General features: G+C 44.0%; 1 protein-coding gene across 2 annotated transcripts in view; it reads left to right on the top strand.

Moving 5' to 3' along the window:
* The first annotated feature begins 16,175 nt into the window (after window positions 1-16,175).
* Window positions 16,176-16,725, top strand: part of LOC105984667 (chromosome unknown open reading frame, human C18orf25) — a 96,935-nt gene continuing 96,385 nt past the window's right edge. For both annotated transcript variants that reach the window (XM_013014933.1, XM_013014932.1), the window contains exon 1: window positions 16,176-16,252. The gene's annotated coding sequence lies outside the window, so the exon portion shown is untranslated. The remainder of the gene's footprint in view (window positions 16,253-16,725) is intronic.

Here is a 16,725-nt window from a genome sequence, read left to right as displayed (position 1 = left end):
TAATCTCAGTGTGTGTGTGTGTGTGTGTGTGTGTGTGTGTGTGTGTGTGTGTGTTAAAGCTAGCCTGGGCTTGATCTGAGTGCTTTAGCATCCTTATGCTGGATTTACAAGTATGCACCACCACACTTGGTCAGATTTCCAGTCCTCAAACCTAAGAACAAAAAATTTTAAACAAATATAAATATAGCAGGAGGCTTGCTGATAGCTCAGTGGTAGAACATGTACTTAGCATGTATGAGGCCATAGGTTCAATCCCTAGTTGCCACAAATAAAAACTCTATTTTTAGTCACAAAATGACTGTTGATGTATAATTTCAGTTATTCAAAATGATATAAAAATTCAGCCCAAGATGGTGGCAAAAGCCTATAATCCCAACACTTACAAGGATGAAGCAGAAAGATGGAAAATTTGAAGTCATTCTGGGCTACATAGTTAGAGCCTGTCTCATAAAGAAGAGAAACAAAAAAGGGTACAGTTGTAGCTATGAGGGAGAACACTTACTTAGGCTGCCCAAAGTCTTGTGTTCAATCTCCAGCACTGAAAGAAAGGAAAAACTATATGAGCTTTATAAATCTAAGCATTAAACTAATGAAAATGCCAACTTTCATCAGATGGGTTTATTAATTTTGGTACTAGTCTTGGGCTTGTACTCAGGGCCTGAGCACTGTCCCTGAACTTTTTTGCTCAAGGCTAGTGCTTAACCATTTGACCCACAGCTCCATTTCTAGCTTTGATTAACCACTAGAAGTGGTTAATTGGAAATAAGAATCTCATATACTTTCCTGCTCCAGTTGGCTTTGAACTGTAATCCTCAGATTTTAGTTTTCTGAGTAGTTAGGACACAAGCATAAGCCACCATATCCCAGAAGGGTAGTTTATTTAAATGAAGCTAAGCTGTGTGTGGTGGTACAAGTCTGTAATCCTAGCACTTGGGATGCTGAGACAGAAGGATCACAAGTTTGAGGCCAGCTTGGGCTACATAGTTTTAGACAAGTCTGGCTACTTAGTGAGAATCTGCCTCCAAAAAAACAAAAAAGAGGAGTCATACAGTATTTGTGTTCAGCTTCTTTTACCCATATTAGATGAAGGCTTGTCTACAATGCTTCATGTAGCAGTTTATTTTTATTGTCTTAGAGTAGTAGATCTTAAGAGAGGGAGCTGGGAGGGGATATAATACCCCTAGAAGAAATATGACAATGTCTGGAGACCCTTTGGATTGTGAACTAGGGGAATATTACCAGTATCTCATGGGTAGATGCAGTAGCCAGTCTATAGTTCACACACTAGTCTCCACAAGAAAATCATCAGGTCCAAAATGGCAGTAGTGCTCTATTTTGTTTTATTTATACATTCTCTTATTGAGGGACATTTGTGATGCTTCTATTTGAGGTTTATATGAGTAAAATTTCTATGTATAGCATTTGCATATAATCTACTTCCAACTTTTTTTATCTGCCTCTGCTGGCTTCAAACCAGGATCCTCATATCTTAGCCTCCTGAGTATCCAAGACTACAGGTGTGAGCCACTATGCCTGGCTGAACTTTGCTTTTTATTCCAGCACCCATAAAGAGATATTACTTAGATATTCCCATCCCAAATAGCTCTGTAACCTGTCCCACCTTGGATCATGTTTGAAAGGCATGGAAATCAACAACATAATTTTAGCCACCAGAGGGCAGTCACATCTTTAAACTTCCAAGGAGAGTTAAAAGGGGACAAACGCAGCCTTTGAAATGCTATCCTTTTTTGGGGGGGGAGTGGGGGGAGGAGCCGGGTCTGAAGCCAACTTAATGAATCAACAGGGCACTCATTCCAGCAGAGACATAAGCCCAAAACTCAAGCCACTCTTCTGACTCAGGCCTGGAATTGCACCAATTTACCGTGAGGCTGTGGTTCCTCTAGTGGAGGATGATGTAATGAAAATTAATTGGTGCCCTGATGAACTAGATCAGAGGAGTCTCCCAAACCAATCATTCCTGGGAACCTGTGTGTGTGTGTGTGTGTGTGTGTGTTTGGGGGGTGAGGAGAGGCTCGAGCTTACACAGACCAGTCAAGAACTCACTGAAGAGTGAGTCAGCAGCATTTACTAAACAATAGGAGTGGGGGGGGGGTCCACTTTCATTCTGGGTTTTGTTGTGCTCTCAGCTTTTTTTTGGTGGCTGGTTGGTTTTTGCTTTCCGTTTTTTCAGAGCCTATCAATCTAAAGCTTGAGCAGCTTTGATAAAGCCTCAGCAAGGAAGACTCAGGCTCTCCCAGCCCCCAAACCCTATCCATGGATGCAAAGCCTACCTGAGAAGAGGAGAAGAGATATAGAGAGAAAAATGGCTAATATTTCAAAGATCCTATGCCTCCATCGGACTGGGAGAATGCAGGTGTATATGGTAAGAACTCAGTGAGCATCAGTTACTACAGGTTCATGGTGCCTTACTGGAATTTCCAAAGCTCTCAAAACCAAAAGGGTTTCCATAATTTATTTGACAAAACCTGATCTGACCTGAATTCATTCACCTGAGCTGCCATGTGGTCAACTTCAGAAGTCTAAACATGTCATGACTGGTGCTGTCCCAGATGCCACTCTGGGGGGTTATGAGTTTCTGGTATAAACACCTGCTTTCTAGAATCTGAAACAAAGCTAACCCCAGGTACCTGCGTCTCTGTGAAATCTGGGTTCTCTGTTTTCTCTCTACTGTTATCTGGCTGTGTGGTAGACAACTCCTAAGCAGTTCTAAGGTTCTCATCTACTGCTGTTCAGGCCCTGTCTGACTCCCTTCCACTGAGTGTGGGTGGGACCTTGTGAGGGTTCATTTATGTCTCATCTTGGCTGAAATTTAAGGATACCTAGAGAATTGCTAGATTGTTAAGGCTACCTGGAGGACTGCTAGATCCTTGTTTCTGATGGTGGAGGTGGGAGGATTTCCAGAGATTAGCATGCGGAGCTGGGAAGATGGCTCAATGGTAGAGCGCTTGCCTTGCATGCCTGAGGCTCTGGGTTCGATTCCTCAGCACCACATAAGCAAAATGAAAAAAGCCGGAAGTGGTGCTGTGGTTCAAATGGTAGAGCTCTAGCCTTGAGCTGAAGAGCCGAGGGACAGTGCCCAGGCCCAGAGTTCAGGCTCCACAACCAGACCCCCCCCCAAAAAAAAACAAAAAACAAAACAGTGATTAGCATGCAAGCTGGTAGACTGTGTAAGAAACTGACTTCCATGCCAGTGGGTTCTACCGATCAGCTTAGGGGCCAGATAGAATAAAAAAAGCCAGAGGATACTCTTCTCCTGCTTTTGGATTCCAGGGCTTAGAACAGTATCCTCTGAGTACTTAGGTCTTAGTTTTCCATCATAAGCTTCCCTGATTCTGAAGCTTTCAAACATGGACTGAGTATTTTGGAACTGCGGTAGGAATCCTCAGCCTTCATGATCACATAAGTTCCCCGTTCCCTTCTTAAAAAAAAAAATCTCTCAACTTGGAATGTCTCTTAGTGGTAGAGTGCTTGTCTAGCATGCATGAAGTCCTGGGTATCATATAAATAGAAAAAGTCAGAAGCAGCACTGTGGTTCATGTGGTAGAGTGCTATCCTTGAGCAAAAGAAGCTAAGGGACGGTGTCCAGGCCAAGTTCAAGCTCCAGGATGAGCAAAAAAAAATCTCTCTCATTCTCCTTTTCCTTTTCCCTATCCCTCTCCTCCTTCCCCCTTCTCTTTCGCCTTCTTTTTCTATGTGCTGGTCCTGGGCTTGAACTCAGGATTTGGGTGCTATCCCTGCACTTTTATGCTCAGGGCTACCACTTGAACCACAGCTCCACTTTTGGCTTTTTTTCTTTTGGTCACTCATGGGACTTGAACTCAAGTGCTTGAATTTAGCCCCAAGGTACTGTCCCTGACCTGTTTTTTTTTTTGTATGTTTGTTTGTTTGTTTTGCTCAAGGCTAGTAGCACTCTACTACTTTGAGCCACAGCTCCGCTTCTGGTTTTCCGGTGGTTAATTGGAGCTAAGAGTTTCTCAGACTTTCCAGCCCAAGCTGGCTTTTAACTGTGACTCAGATTTCTGTGTCCTGAGTAGCTACAATTGTGTGAATCACTGGTGCCCAACTCTGTTTTTTTCTTTTTTCTTTTCTTTTTGAGGTAGGGTATTCTTGTATATACCAGGTTGGCCTTGAATTCACAAGTTTCCTGCCTCAGCCTCTTCGAATGCTGGGAATACAGGCAGGCATCACCATGCATGGCTAGCTCTATTTTTCTATCTATCTGAATGTTGGTTCTGTTCCTCTGAAAAACCCATTTAATATACACTTGTGACTTGCTACCCACCAACAGAACCTGGCAAAGATGGAGAGTTTTAAATATATAATTATTATCTCGTATTGGTTGATTTTCATTTAATCAAAAGGAATTGGGCTGGGGTAGCTCAGTGTTAAGTGTTACTTAGCATGCATAAGGTACTTGGTTTGACCTCTAAGTCTGCAAGGGAGGAAAAGAGAAGAGAGATAGAAAAAGAATTACTTTTGGTGGGCATGACTTAATCAGATAAAGCCTTTTATTTTTCTTTTTATTGCCAGTCTTGAGGACTGAACTCAGGGCCTGGGCTTCATTTTGCTTAAGGCTAGCACTCTATAACTCTAGCACCTCTTCTGGCTTTTTCTGTTTATGTAGTACTGAAGAATCAAACCCAGGGCTTCATGCATGCTAGGCAAGCTCTCTACCACATTCCTAGCCCAGACAAAACCTTTTAAAAGTAGAATTGGGTTTCTCTGAGATGAGACTTCTCAGTTGTTGGCTTTCAGAAGTAACTGTGCTATGAAAAGACCTATGGAGGGGCCAATTTGGCAAAGAACCGTGAGAAGTCTTCAACTGTGATAGCACTTAGCTGACCACCAGCAGGAAAATAGGACCCCAGTCCTACAATTGCACGAAGATGAATTCTTCCTATAGCCTGGAAGAGCTTGGGCAATCTTTCCCCACTTTGTCTTCTCTGATGAGACCCTTGCCTCAGCTAACACTGTGGTCTCAGCCTGAAAAGACCAGGAGCAGAGTTAAGAGTCCAGCTTGGACAGCCCACTCACAAAATCAAGTAAGTGTGTATTGCTTTTAAACACATATTGCCAGTTGTTATGCAGTGCAGACAAATTTAACCTCCCTGAGTCCCAGCTGCTCATCTGGAAATTAGGGAGATAGTAAGACTAGGTCATGCCTAAGTACTTTTCAGGCTCTGTCTGTCAGGGCTTCTATGTATAGATCAGATGCTGAATGATCTAGTGTTGGAAGATAGAACAACCCTCTCCTGAGTGAGCAGATGGGGGCTATGGGTGCCAAGGATGTGTGTTGTTGAGGTGGTTGGTGCATAGGCAGAGAAAAATGTGACAGCTGAAGATTCACCCTGAGTCCCCCATGACGCTTCTGCCATTCTGGATGCTGCCCACAGCTGGCACTGGTCCTGGCTACAGAGAGGATCAGTTTTCAGGAGCAGGAAAAACAAATGTTTTCTTTCCCCTACTTGTAAGGCAGGCTCCACTCTCCTAGGCATCAGCTATAATCAGTTAAATTTAGGAGAAAGGGAAGAGTCCCTTCCAACAATCTTTGTGGAGGCATCTGAAACTCTTGGGCTTGTTCTATAGAATTGACCTGGAGCCTCCCAGGTGACTGAGTTAGGGCAAGCATCAGGATTCCTGCTGGTTCTTGGCAAACCCTTGGCAAGATTGTGCTTCTATGTTCTCCCACCTAGCCAGTTTGCCCAGACTCTTTACTTCCCACATCCTCTCCTGTCTGACCAAGGGGTCTCAGACCACTGATTCACTGAGGAGATAGCATTGACCCTCTCTGCCTTCCCTCCCTGGGACACTCCCTCATACACAGCTGACACTCTCATCTGCCTGGCTAAAGGGATTGGCTCTTATTAAATTCCTTGGGGGATGATCTCATTAAGCCTTGTTATGGGTCACTTCTATTTCAGGGAGAATAAATTTCTTACAATCTATGGGACAGCTAGTTAATGGAAACATGAGGAGGGTTGGGGGAAGGAAGGCCTAGAGGTGGTAGGGAAAGCCTGAAAATGTCTTACCAAACAGGTTCCTGGGTGCTGATTGGAAGAAGGAGGCTGGGGGTACATGTGAGGGAAAATGATAAGGAGAAGACCCAGACCCTGGAGGGGGAAAGGAGGCTAAAGCTAGGTCAACGGCAGCCTGATGCACTGAGATGGCCTCCTAGCTACCTACCTCCCAGGCCTCTTTGCTCACCCCTGCCAGACACACGAGTCCAGACCAGTGATAAGGTTCTTGGCCAGGATGTGGTCACAGCAATGGAAAAGAAGGAGATATGAGAGAAGTTGGAAACAAATTTGATCCAGGGATGAAGGAGAGGAAGGAGCCCAAGATGACCTTTAAAGATCCCTGGAGAATGGGGATAGGTGCCAGAGTACAAGCCTGGTAGAGACTTTGGATCAATGCCAAGTTCACTTCTCTATTGTTTCAAGAATCCCTCTTCAGTCATGTATGGAAAAACAAAACAAAACATTTCTTGTCTCTAGTCTTCCTGCTCTTCAACCACTTACTCATTCCTGCATGCGTTCAGCATAAAGGAATGAAGACCTGCTTTGGTTCAGACTCTCAGCTGAACACTAGAGAGGTAAATACAAACAAATAGGCCTCTTAAACTTCCTGAACACCTGCAGTCCATTTAGAACACTTAGCTTCTTCAGAATCTCTTTAATTTTAACACCCTTTTTTCTAAGTTCTGTTAATCTTCAGAATGTCTGCTTCAGAGAAAAGAATTCAAAGACCAGGAAAGTTGCAGGTTAGAGACCACAAAATCAAATGACTCCTTGCATTTCTGTGTGGAGAGGGCTCCATGTGAGTCACATTCCTGGTCTCTCTGGCTTGTTTCTCTCTCTTTTTTTTGTCGGTCATGGGCGCTGTCCCTCTGCTCTTCAGCTCAAGGCTAGAACTCTACCACTTGAGCCACAGTGCCACTTCTGGCTTTTTCTGCTTATGTGGTGCTCAGGAATTGAACCCAGGGCCTCATGCAAGCACTCTCCCACTGAGCCACCTTCCCAGACCCTCTGGTTTGTTTCTCTTAGGAAGAAAAACTCGTGTTGGAACACTGCAAGGAAGGAACTTAGCACACTCAGTTAGCTCTTGCTGTATACCTTCTCGTTAGAGCTCACCTGCCTACAGAGAAGGTTATATTCTGGTCTGCTCACCAGGCAGAAAACCTGAATTTGCGGGGAAGGGCTGACGTTGTCCAGCATTCTCTACAACTACATGTGTGTCCATCTGTACTTGCTATCACATAATAGGTAGTCCAGGGGAACACATATTTGTACTGTGTCCTCCAATAGAATTTTATTTGCCATAAAGTTTGTGTGTGTGTGTGTGTGTGTGTGTGTGTGTGTGTGCTGGTATTAGGGTTTGAGTTCAGGGCCTGGATGATGTTCCTGGATGATGTTCCTGAGCTGTATTTGCTCAAGGCTAGGATTCTACCACTTGAGCCTCAGGTCCAATTTTAGCTTTTTGTGCTTAATTGGAGATAAGAGTTTCATGAGTTTCCTGCCCAGGCTAGCTTTGAACCATTATCCACAAATCTCAGCCTCCTGTGTAGCTAGGATTACAAGCATGAGCCACCAGCACTCAGCTATAAAGTTCTCATTTAAATGTTTACCCCTTTCCTATGTCTTATTTCCCAATTGGTTCCAAACTTGAGGAAAGAAAGGGTTATTTATAATGCATACCCCTGTTTCAAAAAGAAGAAAAGAAATATAACCCCTTATGGTTCGTGTTCCCAATGAGCCTTCCTTGGGGATTTTGTTCAATTTTTTGTTTGTTTTTCTATACTCCTCTCTCATTATTGTCTTCAACCACTCTCAAATGTGTGTCTTCCTCAAAGTACACTCATTCATTACATTGGTACATTTATCGTGTGTGTGTGTGTGTGTGTGTGTGTGTGTGTGTGTGTTGATACTGGGGGGAGGGGTTGTACTCAGGGTCTTGAGCTCTTGATTGGCTTTTCTATCAAGGCTGGTACTCTACCAGTTGAGCCACAGCTCTATTTTTGGCTTTTTGCTGGTTAGTTGGAGGTAAGAGTTTCTCAGATTTATTTTCCTGGGCTGGCTTTGAATCTCAGTCCTCAGAGCTCTGCCTCTTGAGTAGTTAGCATTACAGACATGGGCCACCAGTGCCTGGCTCTCTCTCCTCTGTGCTACAAAATTCTCTTCATTCTTGGAACCATGGCTCAGAGCTTTCCTCCTAGATGAGTCTTCTCCAAAGAGGCCTAATATGAAATGGCAGCTTCGTTGTCTTGGTTGCTGCGGTTCTGGGTGCATATTTCCATGCTGCTGTCATACAGGGCTAATGTTAGATGACCTCATGTCTATCTTCCCCACCAGGGCAGCATAGGTTCAGCACTATATTGGAAAGGCTTCTTCTGCTCATGTCCATGTACCTACTTAATGTCATTGTTTGCTTTAAAAGGTGTACCTTTAATGAGCGAGTACAGGATACATTATGACCTGTTCATTTGTATGTTTCTCATCGTATTCTGCCCTACCCCTTCCATTTCCAATAGACTGCCAAGCCCTTCAGTTTGGTGGGGTAGAGTTGAGATGATGGACTTTTAAAGCTTCTATGGAAAACCTGGGGAAAATAGAGAAGGATTCCATGGGAAGCTTTTCAGTATTTGTTGAAAAGGCCTAGGACATTCCATATTTGAATTTTTTTTTGTCCTAGCTGGAATTGAACCTGGGTCTTGTGCATGCTAGGCATGTGTTCTACCATTGAACTGTATTTCCAACAAATCACACAAACAAACAAAAAACCCAAAACAAACGTAGAGCTGTAGTTCAAGTGGTAGACAGCTAAACTTGAGCAAAAAAGCTCAGGGACAGCACTCAGGCCCCAAGTTTAAGCCCCAGTACTGGCACCACACATGAAAAAGTATTCGTTTCTATAATTCATTGTTTTTAAGATAGGAAGTCTAGAAACCTTCATATTGAGTCCTAGACAAGGAAATTTAGATATTTGTTAGAAGTGGAGGTAGATAAGTAGGGTTGTAGTTCTGGGGTTTTAAATGATAAGAAATAGCAGTTGCTGGGTGAAGGAAGGTACTGTGTGTGTATAGTGGGGAAAGGATATTTGTGGCCAGCCTAGGCTTCATAGTAAGACCCTGTCTTATTATGCCAGAGCAGCTGCACTTTTGCTGAATGTGTGTGCATGTGTATGTGTGTGTGTGTGTGTGTTGGTAGTAAGCGTTTTCATGCAAGACTAACTCTCTACCACTTGATCCACAGCTCTACTTCTAGCTTTTTGCTGGTTAATTGGAGATAAGAGTCTCACAGAGGGTGGGAATGTGGCTTAGTGATAGAGTGCTTGCCTAGTATACATGAAGCCCTGGGTTTGATTTCTAAGTACTACACAAATAGCAAAAGTTGGAAGGGAGTCAGTGGTTCAAGTGTTAGAGTCCAATCTTTGAGCAGAAGAAGCTCAGGGACAGTGCCCACCCAGGCCCTGAGTTCAAGCCCCAGGATTGGCAAAAAAAAGAAGAGTCTCACAGACTTTCTTTCTTTCTTTCTTTTTTTTTAAAGAAATCTGTGAGACTCCTTTTTTTTTTTTGGTCCGGTTGTGGGGCCTGAACTCTGGGCCTGGGCGCTGTCCCTCAGCTCTTCAGCTCAAGGCTAGCGCTCTACCACTTGAGCCACAGTGCCACTTCCAGCTTTTTTCTTTTTGCTTATGTGGTGCTGCGGAATCGAACCCAGGGCCTCATGCATGCAAGGCAAACGCCCTACCACTGAGCCTTACCTTCCCAGTCCCTCACAGATTTTCTTGCTAGAGCTGGCTTCCAACTGTTATCCTTAGATCTTAGCCTTCTAAGTAGCTAGGATTACAGGCCTGAGCCACCAGAGCTAGCTGAAGCTCTACTTTTTGCTCAAAAGGAAAGCTGGTAAAAAGATGGTATGACTTTGGGCCCTGAGGCAAACTTAGAGAATCATCTCTAAAGTCCCCTGCTCAGGGGGGCTGGGAAGGTGGCTCAGTGGTGGAGTGCTTGCCTTGCATACATGAGGCCCTGGATTCGATTCCTCAGCACCACATAAACAGAAAAAGCTAGAAGTGGTGCTGTGGCTCTAGTGGTAGAGTGCTTGCCTTGAGCTGAAGAGCTGAGGGACAGCGCCCAGGCCCAGAGTTCAGGTCCAAGACTGCAAAAAAAAAAAAAAGTCCCCTGCTCAGGGTAACAGGGAAAGGAAGAAATTCAAAGGCTATGAGGCCTTTTGAAGCTGCCTGGTGGGTGTCCTGTGGTTCAGAGCTGGCCTTTCTGGCAGTGGCCCCACCTATCCATCCTGCTGCTTCTGTAAATCTCTGCTTTGTCTTTTTACTGGGGATCCCATCCTGTCCCCCCAGGCCTGGTGTCTTTATTCAACTTCTCAAGAGAGGGGTCACAGGAGACACTCTGCTTTTTAATTTTGGGTTATTGTTGTTGCTGTCAGTCTTTGAAGTGCTTTGATGAATGCTTGTATTGTTCTCATGCTCCAGCTTTTTCAAATGATCAGCACATTATAAAACACAATAATGAGTCTAATTCCCCCACCCCCAATATACATATACAATGGCATTGCTAAATCCCCCAGATACTTATTGAGTGAAAAGAGTTTGGGATTTGGAGACTTCAGAGCTGGTTTGGTCCCAGCACTACCATTTAGTGCTGGTGACCTTGGGTAAGTCATCCATTCATCCAGTATTTCTTTGGAATCTTCTTGCCTTAGTCATATAATCTCTGCAAAATAGTAACAATACACACTCTAATTACCTTTCAGGCCACTTTTAGAGAAGCTAATAAAATTAGACTTACAGAAGAGTTCAAATTCAAATTCAGCTTTATTCAAATTTAATTGTTGATATTAGAAGGGAAAAAATGCACTGGGTAGTGAGGCTCTGAGTTTAATCCTCAGTAATGCTAAATAAATAAATATTTAAAAATAGAGGATTGAAAATATTACTTGCTGGCAAAGCCTAGGCCAACCAGGGATATATAGCAAGAATCTGTATCTTGCCCATGTAATTGTAACCCCTCTGTACAGTATTTTCACAAAAAACCCCCTTCAAACCCCCTTCAAAACAACAACAAAAAACATCAACAACAACAAATAACAGGCCTTTGATAATTGAATTTTTTCTCCAGTCCCTCTCCTTTCTCTGGAATCAGGGGGTAGGGTCTGGGCTTGTGTTAGTAGATGAGGTACAGTGTTGAAAATTCCAACCCTCTAATCATGTATTTGGTTTCTTTGGTGACAGGTTCCCCCATCCTGTAGCTCTCTAGGGACCATCCAAGGGTCAAGCCATTAGGATCAATGCAAGTAAATCTAAGGTCTCAGAGTCAGCTTGCTAATGATTAAGTCCCTGCCCTGTGTCCCCACCTGTTTACAAAAATCTGTTACTATTTCCTGATACTGTTTTTCCTGTGTGACATACAAATTCCTGCCCCAGTCACAATAGTCTCGCTACACTCCTTGGAATGTGACTCTCCCCTTAATTTCTGTAGTCCACACAATACCTTCATAACACCTCTTCTCAGAACTGATCCTACCCCCAAATTCCCATAGTCTATGTAATGTGACCCATGTGATTGCCCCCTAAAATTTTGTTTAAATTCAGCTTATAACTGCCCATGGCAAAGCAGCCTGGCAGGTCTATCCCCCAACAAAGCCTTGAGATCATATTGGTTGCTCTTGCTCACTCCTCATTTCTTACAGTAAGGTGGATAACAAGACTACTACGACCAGAAATTCCCAGGGTATATGTGTGGTGCAAGAACTAGGAAGTCCTCATAGATATTCAAATACTGTAATTTTTGGAGTTGGAGATGGGCCATGTCTTTCATTCCCAAGTTCTTCGTCTTGGTGACCATCCATATGGTAGCTCCCTAGGGTTGGAAGTCTTTTCTCTTTCCATTCCCTATCCTTCTCCCACAGTCTTGGGTTTCAGCCTTTTCTCCCAGAACTTCTATGGGTGGTCAATTTGAATCCTTCACTCCCTCGTAACAAGTTGACAGTGGACCAGGGGAGGATCTAGTTTTCTGCTGGTCTTGACCATGACACTCAGTAAAAGTCTAGGTAAGAACCTCATGTATATCTTTTCCATTAGTGCTTAAAAAGTTAAATCCTGTGAGCTGGGAGTTACAGATAGGTCAGCGGTATGGTTATTCTTAACATATATTAAACCCTAGGATTACTTGCTTGGACCAAAAATAGCAAATAAGTAAATAAATAGATAAATAAATCAAACAAAGCCTAGGTTCTTTATGTTTTTCCTTCCAACCTCCTTTTTTCCTGGTTTTTCTGGTGTTCAGTCAGGGGGCATCCTGACCCAAGTTGTTCTCCAAATATCCTAGACACTCAGCCCCTTCCCCAAGGTCAGCTGCTGAATACACTTGTCCCTCAGTCAGGAGTGTTTATTGAGTGTATTCTATCTGCCAGACCTTGTAGTAGACATTAAGGGGCTAGGGAGGGTGACCTGTGTCTGGAGGGCACAGGTTCTTTTTCTCCAGTTTAAACATATTGAGGCAGGTTCTAGACTTCCCCCATCTGTTCTGCCTCCAGGGTTCCAGCCCTTCTAGTCTTTCACACACTTGGAACCTGGCAAGACTTCCTTGTTTTGACATCCTTTCAGGTCTGAATCTCAGCGCTGATTTCTCCATTTAGGACATGGACACTGAGTGTACTTGAGGAAGGCCAAGCAGGATATCAGGGTCTCCACCCTCATGGCTCTACTCTTTGGTATGTCAGATAGATGATATCAAACATGCACATGGGGGTACATATTATGAAGGAAACAAACAGGTGCTCTAGTGTAAAGTGGTGGTGCTGGTTAGATGAGGTTTCTCCTGCCCTCAGAGGAAATTGGAGTTTTTGGACCCCAGCCCCCAAATCCTGGGATTCTACATAATAAGTCTGGCAGTTCACAAACCCTATGTGCCAAATAAAGAGACATGGTGATGGGTAGAGAAAAGTTATTTATTATGTGATACAGACTAGATAGCATTTCAGGCTATTCTATCCTTGGTATAAAGACATAACTCTATAGATAAAGAACTGGGGAAAAGGAGAGAATGGTATGCATTAACAGTTCCAGGCATAGGTGTGTTCAGAGTTTCAGTAGTCATTGTATGGGTCCTTGTTTTGGGAGTGTTGCTGGACTCCGTTACTGGCTTTATCATTTGAGGAGAGGAGTGTGGTCAGTATAAACGAAGTACTGATACCTGGCAGGTGATACAGTCCTTACTGGATCCCAAGATGGTTGTAAAGAGACTATGTTGGAGAATGGCCAGGGCAAAGGAGGCAGATACAAAATGGAGAATTCATAGCTTAATCCTGCTTTTAATTTGTGGGTTCAAGTAAGGAGTCAGTGCTATTCAGCAAAAACAATTTAAGCACCTACAAGGCTCAACATCTTATTGTACAAGGTGATTCCTTTCATTAACAAAAGAGAGGAAAATATATACTTGCTGGTAAATTAAAAACTGCTTTTTTCCCCCCGTCAGTTGTGGGTCTTGAACTCAGAGCCTAGGTGCTGTTCCTAAGTTTTTTTGCTCAAGGCTAGCACTCTATTACTTTAAGCCTCAGGGCCACTTTCTGTTTTCTGGTGGTTAATTTGGCAGTAAGAGTCTCATTGACTTTCCTGCCCCTGCTGGTTTTGAACCAAGATCTTCAGATCTCAGCCTCCTGAGTAGCTAGGCTGACAGGCATGAGCCACTGGGCCAGGCTCACTTTTTTTTTTTAAGTTAATAATTGTTCTATATTTCACCTGATTGGAAAGAAGGACTTGGTTCCAGAGCACTTTACCTATAGCAGAAGAGCCATTCAGCCTAGGGGACATGTCCCTCCCAGCCACCCTTGCCTGCTTTCTTGCTTCACTTTGATGGCATCCTCTGTACTGGTCCATTCTGGTTCTGGTTCCATGAGAACTTGTTGCTTTGGAAAAACAATTATGTTCAGATGGAAATTCACTGTATTGTAGTATTGTGAATCTATGTGCCTTAGGACTCCCAAGTTGTGACTTGGGACACTGCCACTGGAAGGCTAACCCCATTTTAAAGTATCTCTCTAAACCAAGAATTGTGTGTGTGTGTGTGTGTGTGAGCTTGATATTCTTTGCTCATTTTACCTGTGAAAGGTAATATGAGGCTATCCTTATTGGACAGGTAAGAATATTAGGTCTCAGGGACATTACAGTCCTAGTCTAGAATTTGGCAGAACTGGTCCAAATTCTATTAGACTCCAGAGCATCAGGTCTATCATTGTCCTCTGAATGCTTCTTTTATAAAAACAATTAGTATGATTCTTTTGCTTATGTGGTTCTGAGGAATGGAACCCAGGGCCTTAGGCATGCTAGGCAAGCGCTCTACCATTAAGCCACATCGCCAACCTTCTGATGTTTCTTAATCAGCGCCTTCCATAAAGAGGATGCATCTTTTTTTTTCTTTTTAAAAATTAATTTAATTTTATTGTAAAGGTGATATATAGAGGGGTTACAGTTACATAAGTAAAGTAATTAGTACATTTCTTGTTGAACAGTGTTACCTCTTCCTTCCTTTTCACCCACTTTCCCTCCCCCCAAAGTGTAAGATTTATTTTTTTTTAATTTTTACTGTGCAGAGGATGCATCTTGTTTTCATTAAAGGATGCTGCAAGGCAGAGCAAGTAAAGTTAATTCTAGAAGCAGTGACTTGGCTGAACAATGTTTGTGGCTACCAAAGTGCAGAGAGTTAGCATTTCTCCAAATTTCACTGCCTTATGCCTTTGTAAACTGGGATTTGTAAGCCATCAAACTTATAGGGTTATTATGAGTATTAAGTGAATGAATGAATCCATTTAAAGAGTATGGTGCTTGTCTGGTAATAGTAACCATTTAACAAAAGTTAGCTATTATCCTTTTGTCTAACCATTTATCCTGAGACAGAAAATCCCTGTGTCTATACGCAGTTAGCAAGAATGAATGGACTGTATGGGGTATACAACTAAAGGAAATGAAATCAGTATGTTGAAGAAATATCTGTACTTGTATGCTTATTACAGTACTATTCACAGAAGCCAAAAGATGGACTCAAATTAGGTGTCTATTGACATGAGTAAAGTAAGTAAATGTGATATATGTATTAGAATCATATTGAGCTCTAAAAAAGAATGAATTTTATCATTTGCATATTTGAATGGAAAGGCATGGTATGAAGTGAAACAAGTCAGGCACAGAAGGACAAATACCTCATTCTCACTTATATGCTGAAGGGTTAAAAAGTTGATCTCAGAGTAGGAGGGTTGTAAAAGATGTGAGACAGGATGAGATGGAGAGGCTGGCTATCAGATACAAAGATATAGCTGGATAAGAGGGAAAACTTCCAATGTTGGATAGTGCAATAGGATAATGATCGTTGACAATAATGATTAAAAAGTAGCTAGTAGAGAGGCTGTGACTATTTCAACACAAATAATACACATACAAGGTGATGGATACTGTCACTTACCTCAGTCTGACTATTACATAAAGTACATGTTTTGAAATGGCACCGAGTACCTAGCAAATAGCACCATTATTTTATGGCAATAAAATATAAAAAATATAATAATAAAGTTGGGTGAACTAGAGGAGTTTGAGGGAGTTGGGTCTAAAGGGGTGACTTATGTGAGGGTGAGTGTGGCCTCCGTACTGTACAGACATACAGAATCTCCTCCAAGGAAGGTTCTAGAACAGTTCTTTAAAAGGTGGAGAACGCTAACGTTTTCTTCTCAATCCTTTCTTCTCTCCTGAAACCCTGTGCTCCCTTTAGGGAGCTAGATCTTGAGTTGCGAGGTTGTCCTCAGCATCTTCTCGGGAAGCCTTCTTCCTGCCAGGTAGCCTGCGGCTGCATCACCTTTCTCCACGTGCAGAGTCCAGCAAGTGTTCCTCTTGGTCCTCACCTTAAGGATGGGCCGACGAAACCCGGGATCCGCGGGCTGCAGAGTGGAACTTGGGGCTTGGGGAGCCCACAGGACCGAGCGGGGTCGGCTTGCCGGCCGTCCCACCGTCTCACCAGCAGGTGGCGCGCTGCTCGCCAGGCCCGCGGGTTCCTGGGCCGAAACTTGAACGGGATCTTGGTTCCACAGCGCCAGAGCGCAGCCGGGTCCTCCAGAGCCGAGCAGCCGTTTTCTTCCGAGGAAACGTGCGGAGAGGAGGCAGCGGACTCCCCGCAGGAGTGATCGAAGGATCCAGACATCGAGAGCTTCCCTCGGGAAGGCTTCAGGAGCAGGTGAGTGCTGGGCAGCACACGGGAAGAAGGGCAAGACCTTCCATTTCTTAAAGCGTTGTCCTTGTCTTGCGTTGAATGCTGTTGGTTCTTTTTTTCCCTTTTGGAAAAGACGTTTCTGGAAGGGAGTTTTCTGAACCAAAACAGGGCGCGCGGGAAAGAAGTCCTAGAAGCCGGTGTCCTTGCTCTCGCGCTCTGCAGCGGGAGGAGCGCGGAGCCGGGCCCGCCAGGTGGCGCTGTCTGGCTTTCTCCCGGGCCTGGGGCTCCAGTCCCTGGAGGTCTCCCGCCGCAGCGGCCACTCTAGCCAGGCGGGCGCGGACTCGGTGGTTCCGGGCGGAAGTGAGGCGCAGAGCGGAACGGCCTCTGGTGACATTTTCTTGGGGCGGCGCGGACGGCTGAAGGGAACTGGTGGTGGAGTCGGTGGCCGCTGCGGAGGCGGCGGGATTGGCTTTGACCTCAGCGGGAGGCTCGGACCG

Source organism: Dipodomys ordii, unplaced genomic scaffold, assembly GCF_000151885.1.
Source record: "Dipodomys ordii isolate 6190 unplaced genomic scaffold, Dord_2.0 Scaffold25, whole genome shotgun sequence".
NCBI classification, from domain to species: domain Eukaryota; kingdom Metazoa; phylum Chordata; class Mammalia; order Rodentia; family Heteromyidae; genus Dipodomys; species Dipodomys ordii.
This window is presented reverse-complemented; position numbering and strand designations above follow the sequence as displayed.